The 10212-nt window shown below is 36.3% G+C and overlaps 1 protein-coding gene across 2 annotated transcripts in view; it reads left to right on the top strand.

Moving 5' to 3' along the window:
• Positions 1–10212, top strand: part of HPSE2 (heparanase 2 (inactive)) — a 740027-nt gene that overhangs the window by 566040 nt on the left and 163775 nt on the right. The window lies entirely within an intron of this gene.

The raw sequence follows: 10212 nt of genomic DNA, 5'->3' as shown, positions 1-10212 counted from the left end.
CCTACAGCTATAGCAAATATGAAACATAGTCCAACTTACAGTGCAAATCCTCACACTAAAGATCTGTTTATCTCAGTTCTTATTACCCATTTCAGCATGTTGACCTTTACCAGAAAATTACAAAGCATACCAAAGGGCAAGGAAAAAACATAGTCTTAACAAATAAAACAAGCATCATAACTAGACCCAGATATGAGCTGGAATTATTAGACAGGAATTTAAAAATAACTATGATTCTTATGTTAAGGGTTCTAATACAAAAATTATGCAACATGCAAAATTGATGGATAATATAAGCAGAGAGATGGAAACTATACAAAAGAATCAAAAGTAAATATTGGAAATCAAAAGCACTGTAACAGAAATGAAGAATGTCTTTAAGGTGCTCATCAGTAGACTGGACATAGCTAAAGAATAAGTGAGTTTAAGGAAAGGCCAATAGAAATTTCCCAAACTGAAATGAAGAATGGAAAAAAAAAAACCAGAACATGTAAGAACTGTGGGACAGTGTGACATACACATAATTGTAATACCTGAAGAAGGAGAAAAAGAAAGAGATAACAGAAGAATAATGAAATAATAACGGCTTGAGGTAATTGAAATATTGAAGTAATAATAGGTGAAAAATTTCCAAAATTAACAAAAGACAAAACCATAGATCCAGGAAGCTCAGAGAATATCAAATCCAATAAATACCAAGAAACCTACACCTAGGAATATCATATTCAAACTGCAGGAAGCCAAAGAAAAAGAGAAAACCTCAAAGGAAGCCAGGGGAAAACTACACTTTACCTATAGAGGACAAGGATATGAAGTACAGTGATATGAAGCAATATGAACAAAGATACGAAGTCTCAGTAGGAAACCATGCAAGCATGAAGAGAATTGTGTGAAATAATTAAAGTCAAAAGAAAAAAACCCACCCACATAGAGTTCTATATCCAGCAAAATCATCTTTGAAATGTGAAGGGGAAATAAAGGCTTTCTCAGACAAACAAAAACTGAGGGAATTAATCACCAGCAGATTTGCCCTACAAGAAAGAATGAAAGAAGTGTTTTAGGGAGAAGAAATATAGTATAGGTCAAGAATTCAAATCTACATAAAGGAAAATTGTCAAGGAAGGCATAAATGAAGGTAAAATAAATCTTGTATTTTTCTTATTTTTAATTGATCTAAAAAATATCTGTTTAAAGTAATAATAGTAACAATGTATTAGATAATTTTAGTATATGGGTAAGTGAAATGAATGACAGCAGTACCAAAAGAGGCAGGAGGGAAAAATTGAGAATAATGTTTTAAGTTAGTTACAGTACATGTAAAATGTTATATTTTTATTTTTAAGGTACATTTAGATTAAAACATATATTGGAAACTCTAGAGCAACTACTTAAATTTTTGGAAAGAAGTATATTGCATGCTAAGAGAGGAGATAAAATGTAATGATATACAATGTTAAATTAAAACCAGGAAAAGAGGGGACCAAAAATAAAATAAAATAAAATAAAATAAAATAAAATAAAATAAAATAAAATAAAATAAAATATTCAAGGAAGAGAAAATACTCATATAGTAAATCTTAATCCCAACTATAGCAATGATTACTTTAAGTATGAAGTAAAAGACACCAATTTAAAGACAGAGATGTCTGGAAAAGTGTTTTGGGGGCTAGTTGTTGAATGGTGAGTTTTGGTGGGCTGTGCAGAGATAAAGTACAGAGGCCAGGATGGCAATTTGAGTTTTGGGGAAACCAAAAGATCCCTGAAAGGGAGATGCCCCCCGTGCCATTTTCCTATTCTTCTCGTCTTTACATAGTTCCTTCTACTCTAATTGCCCAGCATGTAACCAGAATATTAAGTGAAGTTTTACTATTTTGCTCTTAATTTAGAAATCAAGCTATCATCTTCCCTCTCAAAGAAAAAAAGAAACAGAATTTCTTTGCTTTTTATTTCTGTCTTGATTAAATTTTGGTTAAGTCTTTAAAATAAAGAGAATTCTTTAAAGGGGGGCTGTTCTTCTACCTAAAAATCTTTGTAGTCAGTTTGTTTTTTCTTCATGTTCAAACAAAAGCTCCTTTAATCACAGAGAAGACAACCTGCTAATGCTTTCCCTGATTCTCAGCCTGTTTTATGGTTTAATGATGACAGTGAATTTGTAAGATATTTGAAGGAAAAAAAAAACAAAACAGGACATTTTAGGGTATGATAAAAATTTCAATTTTTTGAAGGTTTTTGAAAGGAAGGATGGTAAGGAATCATTTCTTTGTTGAGAGGTATGTGACATTTTACCTTGAAATTATGACATTAAAATTTCTACTTGCTAAATAAATCTAATCAAATCATATGTCAGGTACAAATCATGTAATTATACATTCTGAGTACTAGCCCAAGGATTTGAATTTTATTTCATGGTACTGATGAGATTTATCATATTTATTCAGCTAGAAAGTAAGTATATGTTGTGATTAAACATGATACATATCTAACTTCAAATATTGGCCTGTGCCATTTTACTAACAAGATATTCAACTTCTCTGAGACTCATTTTTCCATATGTAAAACATGAACACGAATAGATTCTACCTAGACTCCAGAATATAGCTAGCATATAGCATAAGTTCCACGAGTGTTTATTGAAGAAATAATCTCATAATATTGTGCATTATAAATATATATGATGCATGACACATACTAAGCATTCAGTAACTGTTAGTTTTATACTGTCATCAGCATCCTTATCATGAATTTCCCTATTTGATTGGAAGGGGACATTCAGCTAAAATGGAAGAGGGTGTATTATTGTTTCTAGGAGAGTAATGTCTAAGTATTTCTCCTAAACAATCAGAACTAGCTATCTTCTAGTTATAACCAATTGAAAATTTGGTGTCTTATTTATTATGGAAGACTCATAACAGCCAATTATATACACCAAACTTACCTTTCATTATAGAGGCAGCAGAATGAAGTTTTCAAGCATATAGAAACTTAGGAAAAAGTTAGTTATGCACAAGACTTTGTTGAAAATCTTCTACTTGAAGATGAAGTAGCCAAACAAAAATGGAATCATGATGGGTAAATGGTGGTAAAAGGGATTGGTTGTAAATATAAAATAAATTTAACTATTTTTATATTTAAGGATTAAGATTAAAAATTAAAATTTCTGGTATTATAGTTAAAAATAAATTATAGAAATTTTAGCTTCCAGAAAAGATGGAGTATACATACTTTTGCTTATTCCTCTATTTAGGTAAAACTAAAGCTCTAGCTATTGTTTGTAGACATGAAAAATTCTGAAAGATGGAAAGAATAAGGTAGCCTAGGAATCAGGGAACAGCACAGTGGTGAACTCCTTGGTTTGGGGTTTTTTTGTGTGTGTGGTGTTTTTTTTTTCTGCATAGATCCCAGACGTGGTTCTAGAGGAGCTGGCAACCGAGAAGCACCAACAGATACAAACAAAACATGCTCCAACAAAGGCCAGCTCTCCCTATCCAGAGGTCCAGGATAGGAACAGCCTAGCAAAATAGAAAAATTTTAGACAATAACCACTGTACTCTAGTCAAACCCCACAGAAAAACCATGGTACTGTCCCCACCCCAACCCCTGCCAGCAAAGGTCAAACAAAATGCTGAGACTTTCACCCTGACCAGACTATGAATAAGCATCTCAAAAACCCCACTGGGGTGCCATCAGTGAAGGCCTAATGAGGAGTGCTGGGATTTTCACTTCTGCTAGTTTATAATGAAGACCCTCTCTACCATCCCACTCAGTGTTAGTGGAAACAAAATGGGGAACCTGGACTCCTACCTCCACTTGTCAGGAATGACACATCTCTTCCCCTCCCCTCTGGGATTCTGTCAGAAGATACCTACTGGAGACTCAGGACTTTCACCACTATCCGGCAGTAGTGAGGTTACTCCACCATTTGTGTCAGTGGAGGCCACGTGAGGAGCAGTAATGAGGCACTCCTACCCCTTGAACTTAGGGTAGTATATCAGTAGTATATCAGATGTCTAGTGGGGAGTTGGAACTTCTACACCCAAGCACCAGTAATGAGTTCCCCTATCTCCTGAGTGTCAGTGAGGCTCAGGTGGGGAACCTGGACTTCCAACCATACATGACAGTGATGAGGCAGTGTTCCCTTCTTACCCTGCCAGAGTGGTGTCTGAGGAGGCCAACCAAAACAGAAGAGTTAAATAAGATGCAGAGTCTTATAACACAATTCCCAAAATGTCCAGATATCATGTAAAAACTCACTTGTCAGGGAACCTGGGTGTCTCACCCAATTGAGCATCTGACTTCAACTCAGATCCTGATCTTGAGGTTTAAAAGTCCTGCATATATGATGTATACAAGTTAGCTCAGAGCCTGGAGCCTGCTTTAGATTCTGTGTCTCCCTCTCTCTCTGTCCCTCCTCTGCTTGTGCTCTCTCTCTCTCTCTCTCTCAAAAATAAATAAACATTAAAAAAATTTTTTTAGGGGCGCCTGGGTGGCGCAGTCGGTTAAGCGTCCGACTTCAGCCAGGTCACGATCTCGCGGTCTGGGAGTTCGAGCCCCGCGTCAGGCTCTGGGCTGATGGCTCAGAGCCTGGAGCCTGTTTCCGATTCTGTGTCTCCCTCTCTCTCTGCCCCTCCCCCGTTCATGCTCTGTCTCTCTCTGTCCCAAAAATAAATAAACGTTGAAAAAAAAATTTTTTTTTAATTTTTTTTAAATCATTTCTCTACCAAAAACCAGAAAAATATCAACTTGAATGAGAAAAAAATAATTAATAGATGCAAACATTGAGATAACAGAAATGTTCAAATTATCTAAGGATTTTAAATCGGCCATCATAGTGGTGCCTGGATGGCTCAGTCAGTTAAGTGTATGACTTCAGCTTAGGTCATGATCTCAGGGTTTATGGGTTCCAGCCCTGTGTCAGGCTCTGTGCTAACAGCTCAGAGCCTGGAACCTACTTCAGACTCTGTGTCTCCCTCTCTCTCTGTCCCTCCCCTACTCATGCTCTCTCTCTCTCAAAAAAAACCTTAAAAAAATTTAATAATAAAAAAAAATCAGCCATCATAAGACTATTTCAATGAACAATTACAAAAACTCTTGAAGCAAATGAAAAAATAGACTCAGAAAAGAAGTAGGAAGTCTCAACAAAGAAATAAAAGGTATGAAGAATAACCAAATGGATGTGAAAATACAGAAAATGAAATAAAAACTCAGTGGATGTGTTCAACAGCAGAAATAAAGAGATAGATTTTTAAAAACCAGTGAACTTGAAGAAAGAATAATAGAAATTACCCAATCTGAACAATAGAACAGAGACTAGAAAAAAATAAGATAAAATAATGAGCAGAGTCTCAAGGATCTGTAGGACCAAAACAAAAGATCTAACATTTGTGTCAAAACTTGTCTATCTAGCAATCTCTATCCAGCAAAAAGATCCTTCAGGAATAAAAGGGAAATCAAGACATTTTCAGATGAAGGAAAAAATAAGAGAGTTTGTTGACAGAAGACCTACCTAAAAGAATGGCTAAAGTAAATTTTCTAAAAAGAAAAGAACTAATAAAATATGGAAACTTAGGGGCGCCTGGGTGGCTCAGTCGGTTAAGTGGCCGACTTCGGCTCAGGTCCTGATCTCGCGGTCCGTGAGTTGGAGCCCCACATCGGGCTCTGTGCTGACAGCTCAGCGCCTGGAGCCTGTTTCAGATTCTGTGTCTCCCTCTCTCTGACCCTCCCCCATTCGTGCTCTGTCTCTCTCTGTCTCAAAAATTAATAAACGTTAAAAAAATATATATGGAAACTTAGAGCATCAAGTAGGAAAATTGAAAAACAGAAAGGTAAAAGTTGAATACATGCAGTAGACTTTATTTCTCCTCTTGAGTTTCCTAAATTATGTTTGATGGTTGAAGCAAAAATTTTAACACTGACTGATGTAGTTGTCAATAATTGTAACACTGGCTGATGTGGTTGTCAGTGTTGGAGAGACATAGGAGTAATACCCTTCTCTTTTTAAATTTTTCATAAAAACATTTCAAGGGACTAGTATCCAATATTCATTATTACTTATTATACTTTAACTTCTTTCTCTTCTATTACACTCAAATACCATTAAATTTTATCTATTTTGTTAAGAAAACAGAATATATAACATGATAACATTGCTCTAAAATTGTTGATATCAGTGTTTTATTATGAATATATATGAATATATATCATGTATATATATACATAATATATATACACACACATACAAAGCTGTCTGCAGTGATTTTCTCTGAATGTTGATAAAAGTGGTGCATTGGGGTATGGTATGATTATTAAACTTCTTTGTACTTTTTGTTATCATGTTAAGGTTTTAAAATGAGTATGTATTTTTATTACAGAATCATTGTTTTGTTTAAAAATTAGTAAACCATAAGAGACTCTTAACTACAGAGAACAAACTGAGCATTGCTGGAGGAGGGGAAGGTGGATGGGGGGGATGGGCTAAATGGGTGATGGGCATTAAGGAGGAGGGCACTTGTTGGGATGAGCACTGGATGTTATATGTAAGTGATGAATCACTAAATCCTACTCCTGAAACCAATTTTACTGTATATATTAACTAACTAGAATTTATTTATGTATTTATTTATTTATTTAATTTTTTTAGAGAGAGAAAGCATAAGCAGGGAAGGGGGAGAGAGAGAGGGAGACACAAAATCTGAGACACAGAATCTGAATCTGAAGAGTCTAAGCTGTCAGCACAGAGCCTGATGTGGGGCTTGAACCCATGAACCTTGAGACCATGACCTGAACTGAAGTCGGATGCTGAACTGACTGAGCCACTCAGGCACCCCTTAGCTAACTAGAGTTTAAATAAAAACTTGAAATAAAGAAATTAAAAAAATAAATATTATGAATCAAAAGAATACATCAATTGAAAATAAAGTATTTAAAGGAAAATTACAATTTTATTTTAAAATATTAGTGATACTGAAATTAAATCACACAATAATGCAATACTGAAATTTAAAATATCCTGCTAGAAATGGTTTCCTTGGGGGCTGGAGTAACATTTTCTATGCAACACAGAAACTGATTTTATGTTTACCACAATCTTGAAATCTAAAAGATGAGTATGTCTCTCCATGTCAACCTCTTAGTCTCTCTTAACACATATATACACATATGCATGTGTGTACACAGACGTATGTTCATGGTAAATAGTGTCTTCAAAGGTTTTATATGGTGAGAGCCAGCCTTTCTTTTTAAATGAATAAGTGGCAATTGTCATGAAAAGAGATATATTGATGTAAGATATTCTCTAGGTGTAATATTCTACATGGTGAATATACTTCAAGGAGGTATAGCTCTATGACACTGAATTTGCTGGGAATAAAAGTTAAATGCAGAAACTAAAATATATAGGATGTTGGCAGGTGTAGTTACAGAAGCAGTTTCTGTGTGTGTGTGTGTACATGTGTGGGTGCGTGTGTATGTGCATGTGCACATTTGTGAACATTGGGTATCTGTACATAAGCAGCCTCATGCAAGGTAGAGGTGAACCTCTGGGTTTCTGCATATGTGATGTATGCAAATTAGAATATGTGATTTTCTTCAAAGTGAGAATGCCTAAATAAATCTACCTCAAACTATATTGTCCCTCAGAGTGAAAACTCAGGTTTTCCACGGAAACCTACTAGAGAATACTGAATGTAGAGTTAAAAGACTGCCACCTACTGATGTGTGACCTTTAGTAATTGGCCTGCCTTCCAAAGTGCAGATTCCATGTCCTCCTTGGTCAGCAGTAATTGCCTTGGTCACTGTTTTCATCCTGGACAGATATTCACCTTGCCTAGATGTAGAAGAAGAAAGATGATCTCTCCCCTCATCAACTATTAGTCGCATGGCATAAGAATTCAACCCCCTGTTGACAGTCACCCAGTTGATTCAAACTAAAATTAACTAGGATTCTCTAGGTTATACTTTTTATTTTCATACCAGGGACCATTTCTTTCCAAAGGATGCCTCTTTATTATGAACTGCTGATCAAAAAGATTGGTGAAATGAAGTTTTGTTGTAACAAATACCTACACACTAGTAAATAGAACACTAATTGCTTTAATAAATAAACCCCCAAATCTCAGTGGTCTAAACAGTTTGTTTTTCATTAATGTCATATCCAATCCTGATATACCTGATAGATGGCTTTATATGTGGTCATTCCAGGACCCATGCTTTTTCCATCTCATGACTTCTTGGAGACTTTCCATTCCTCTGGCAGTGGGGAAAGAGGCTATATGGAAGACATGTTAATTTCTGCTCAGAAGTGATACACATCTCCATCAAGTTCAGCCCAGAAGTGATATATTACTTCTGTTCACATTGCTTTGGGCTGATTAGTCTTTTAAGCCCCTTTCCTTTGACAGTGGCAGAGAAATAATAGGTTCTGGCTGAGCAGCTGCTTCTTGGCAAACAGCTCTGCACTATAGAAGGAGAGCACCAAATTTTGGTGGTCAGTAAGCTTTCTCCACCCCATCCAGGGGCACAAGCTCTGGTGAATGTGGAGCTCACTTCATGTGCCTACCCCTCTGTCAAAGATCACAGCCTGAGTGGTTGCTCTCTAAGTCCTTCAAACGGTTGTTTTATATATTTTGTCTTGGATTTTGAGTTGTCTGTGACAGAATGGTAATTCTTACACCAGTTATTCCATTATGGCTGGAATAGGAAGTAGTTCTTGATTTTAACCCCAGGCTTTCTTTTTTTTTTAATTTTTTAAAATGTTTATTTATTTTTGAGAGAGAGAGAGAGAGAGAGAGGGAGAGAGAGAGAGCAGGAGAGGGGCAGAGAGGGAGACACAGAATCTGAAGCAGGCTCCAGGCTCTGAGCTGTCAGCACAGACCTCACAAAGCTGTGAGATCATAATTTGAGTTGATGTTGGATGCTTAAACACTGAGCCACCCAGGCGCCCCTAACCCAACATTTCTTAAACCTGTTTGACCATGGAACCACTTTTCTTCATATAACAGTTATTAAAAGACTTTGAAAAACATTTTTGCAGAGTAAATCTATACCACCTCCATTCCTTTACTTATCTCCCCAGGTGTTTGCTTTTGTTGTTTTGGTTTTTTTTTTTTTGTGGTAATGTTTTGTTTTCTAGAGAAATTTGAGTTTAGCTCAGTTTTGTTCAGTTGATCGGTATTGTTAAAGTAGGCAAGACTAAAGGCAGTTGGAAAGCAATTGTACTGGATTACAGGACAGATGAAGTAAACACAGTACTCTCTAGCTCCACATGGGCAGAACAGAGAAGGAGGAGTGCTTGCTATCTTTTGCTTAGTACATACAAGATCTCGGGTTTCCTACTTTATCTCTGTGAGCCACAGTTTGTAACCTACAAAACAAGGAGTGTTCATGACGTTAAATGAGACCCATTATGTAAAATATCTAGTAAATAAGAAGTAACTTAATACATATAAGGCTCCTTCCTTCCTCTTTCTTCTGTGTTCTCCTAGTTAGTAAGGCACTAACTTAATTATAGTTAAGTTAGTTGTGCTATTCTGCTACAGATATTGACAATTATATGAAAAGATGCCAGGGAAAGAATGAGGTAACCATATAGGCAGTTCCCAATAAATAAACACTGAGTTTCAAAAGTATTGCATATAGATGGTTAGGTTCTAGTAACTTAGAACTTGACATTCTTACTATTGATGCCCCACAGTTAATTGGCCATGAAGCTAATGACTGAAGCTTTGAGCCCCTCACTTGTCTTGGCTCCCCAGAGTGCAGGAGATGCTGAAAGTTGTAGAATGTTCTAGGTGGAAAGGGGTAGAGCAGTTTGCTATCAGGAAGTAGTACTATGTAAGCATTTCTGATAAATTGCTGAAAGAGCTCTCAGAAAAAAGAGTTTGATTCTCTAAGTTTCTGGGGGGTTGTTGTGATGTATTTTGTCACTCTAAATGAATATTTACTTTTGTACCTAATTTTGTACTTCTGATTTCTTTTTCTTAAAGATGGTCCCACAAATTGTTTAAGTTTCAGAACTCAAACACATGGATCTGCTCCTGCCCACACCTTTGGTACCATCATCTGTTACTATTCTGAAAAGTCCCAGAGGTGCTCTCCTCAGAGCCCACTCTGATGGCTGGAGCTGCAGATAGCTTTCCTTCACCTTCCTTGCCTCCCACACAGCTCACCTCAACATCGCTAGTATCAAAGGTCAGCTGTTTGAGCCTCTGCCAAGAC

The sequence above is a fragment of the Prionailurus viverrinus genome, chromosome D2, assembly GCF_022837055.1.
Source record: "Prionailurus viverrinus isolate Anna chromosome D2, UM_Priviv_1.0, whole genome shotgun sequence".
In the NCBI taxonomy this organism is placed as follows: Eukaryota; Metazoa; Chordata; class Mammalia; order Carnivora; family Felidae; genus Prionailurus; species Prionailurus viverrinus.
The sequence above is the reverse complement of the archived record's forward strand: the minus strand, read 5'-3'. Positions and strand labels throughout refer to the sequence as shown.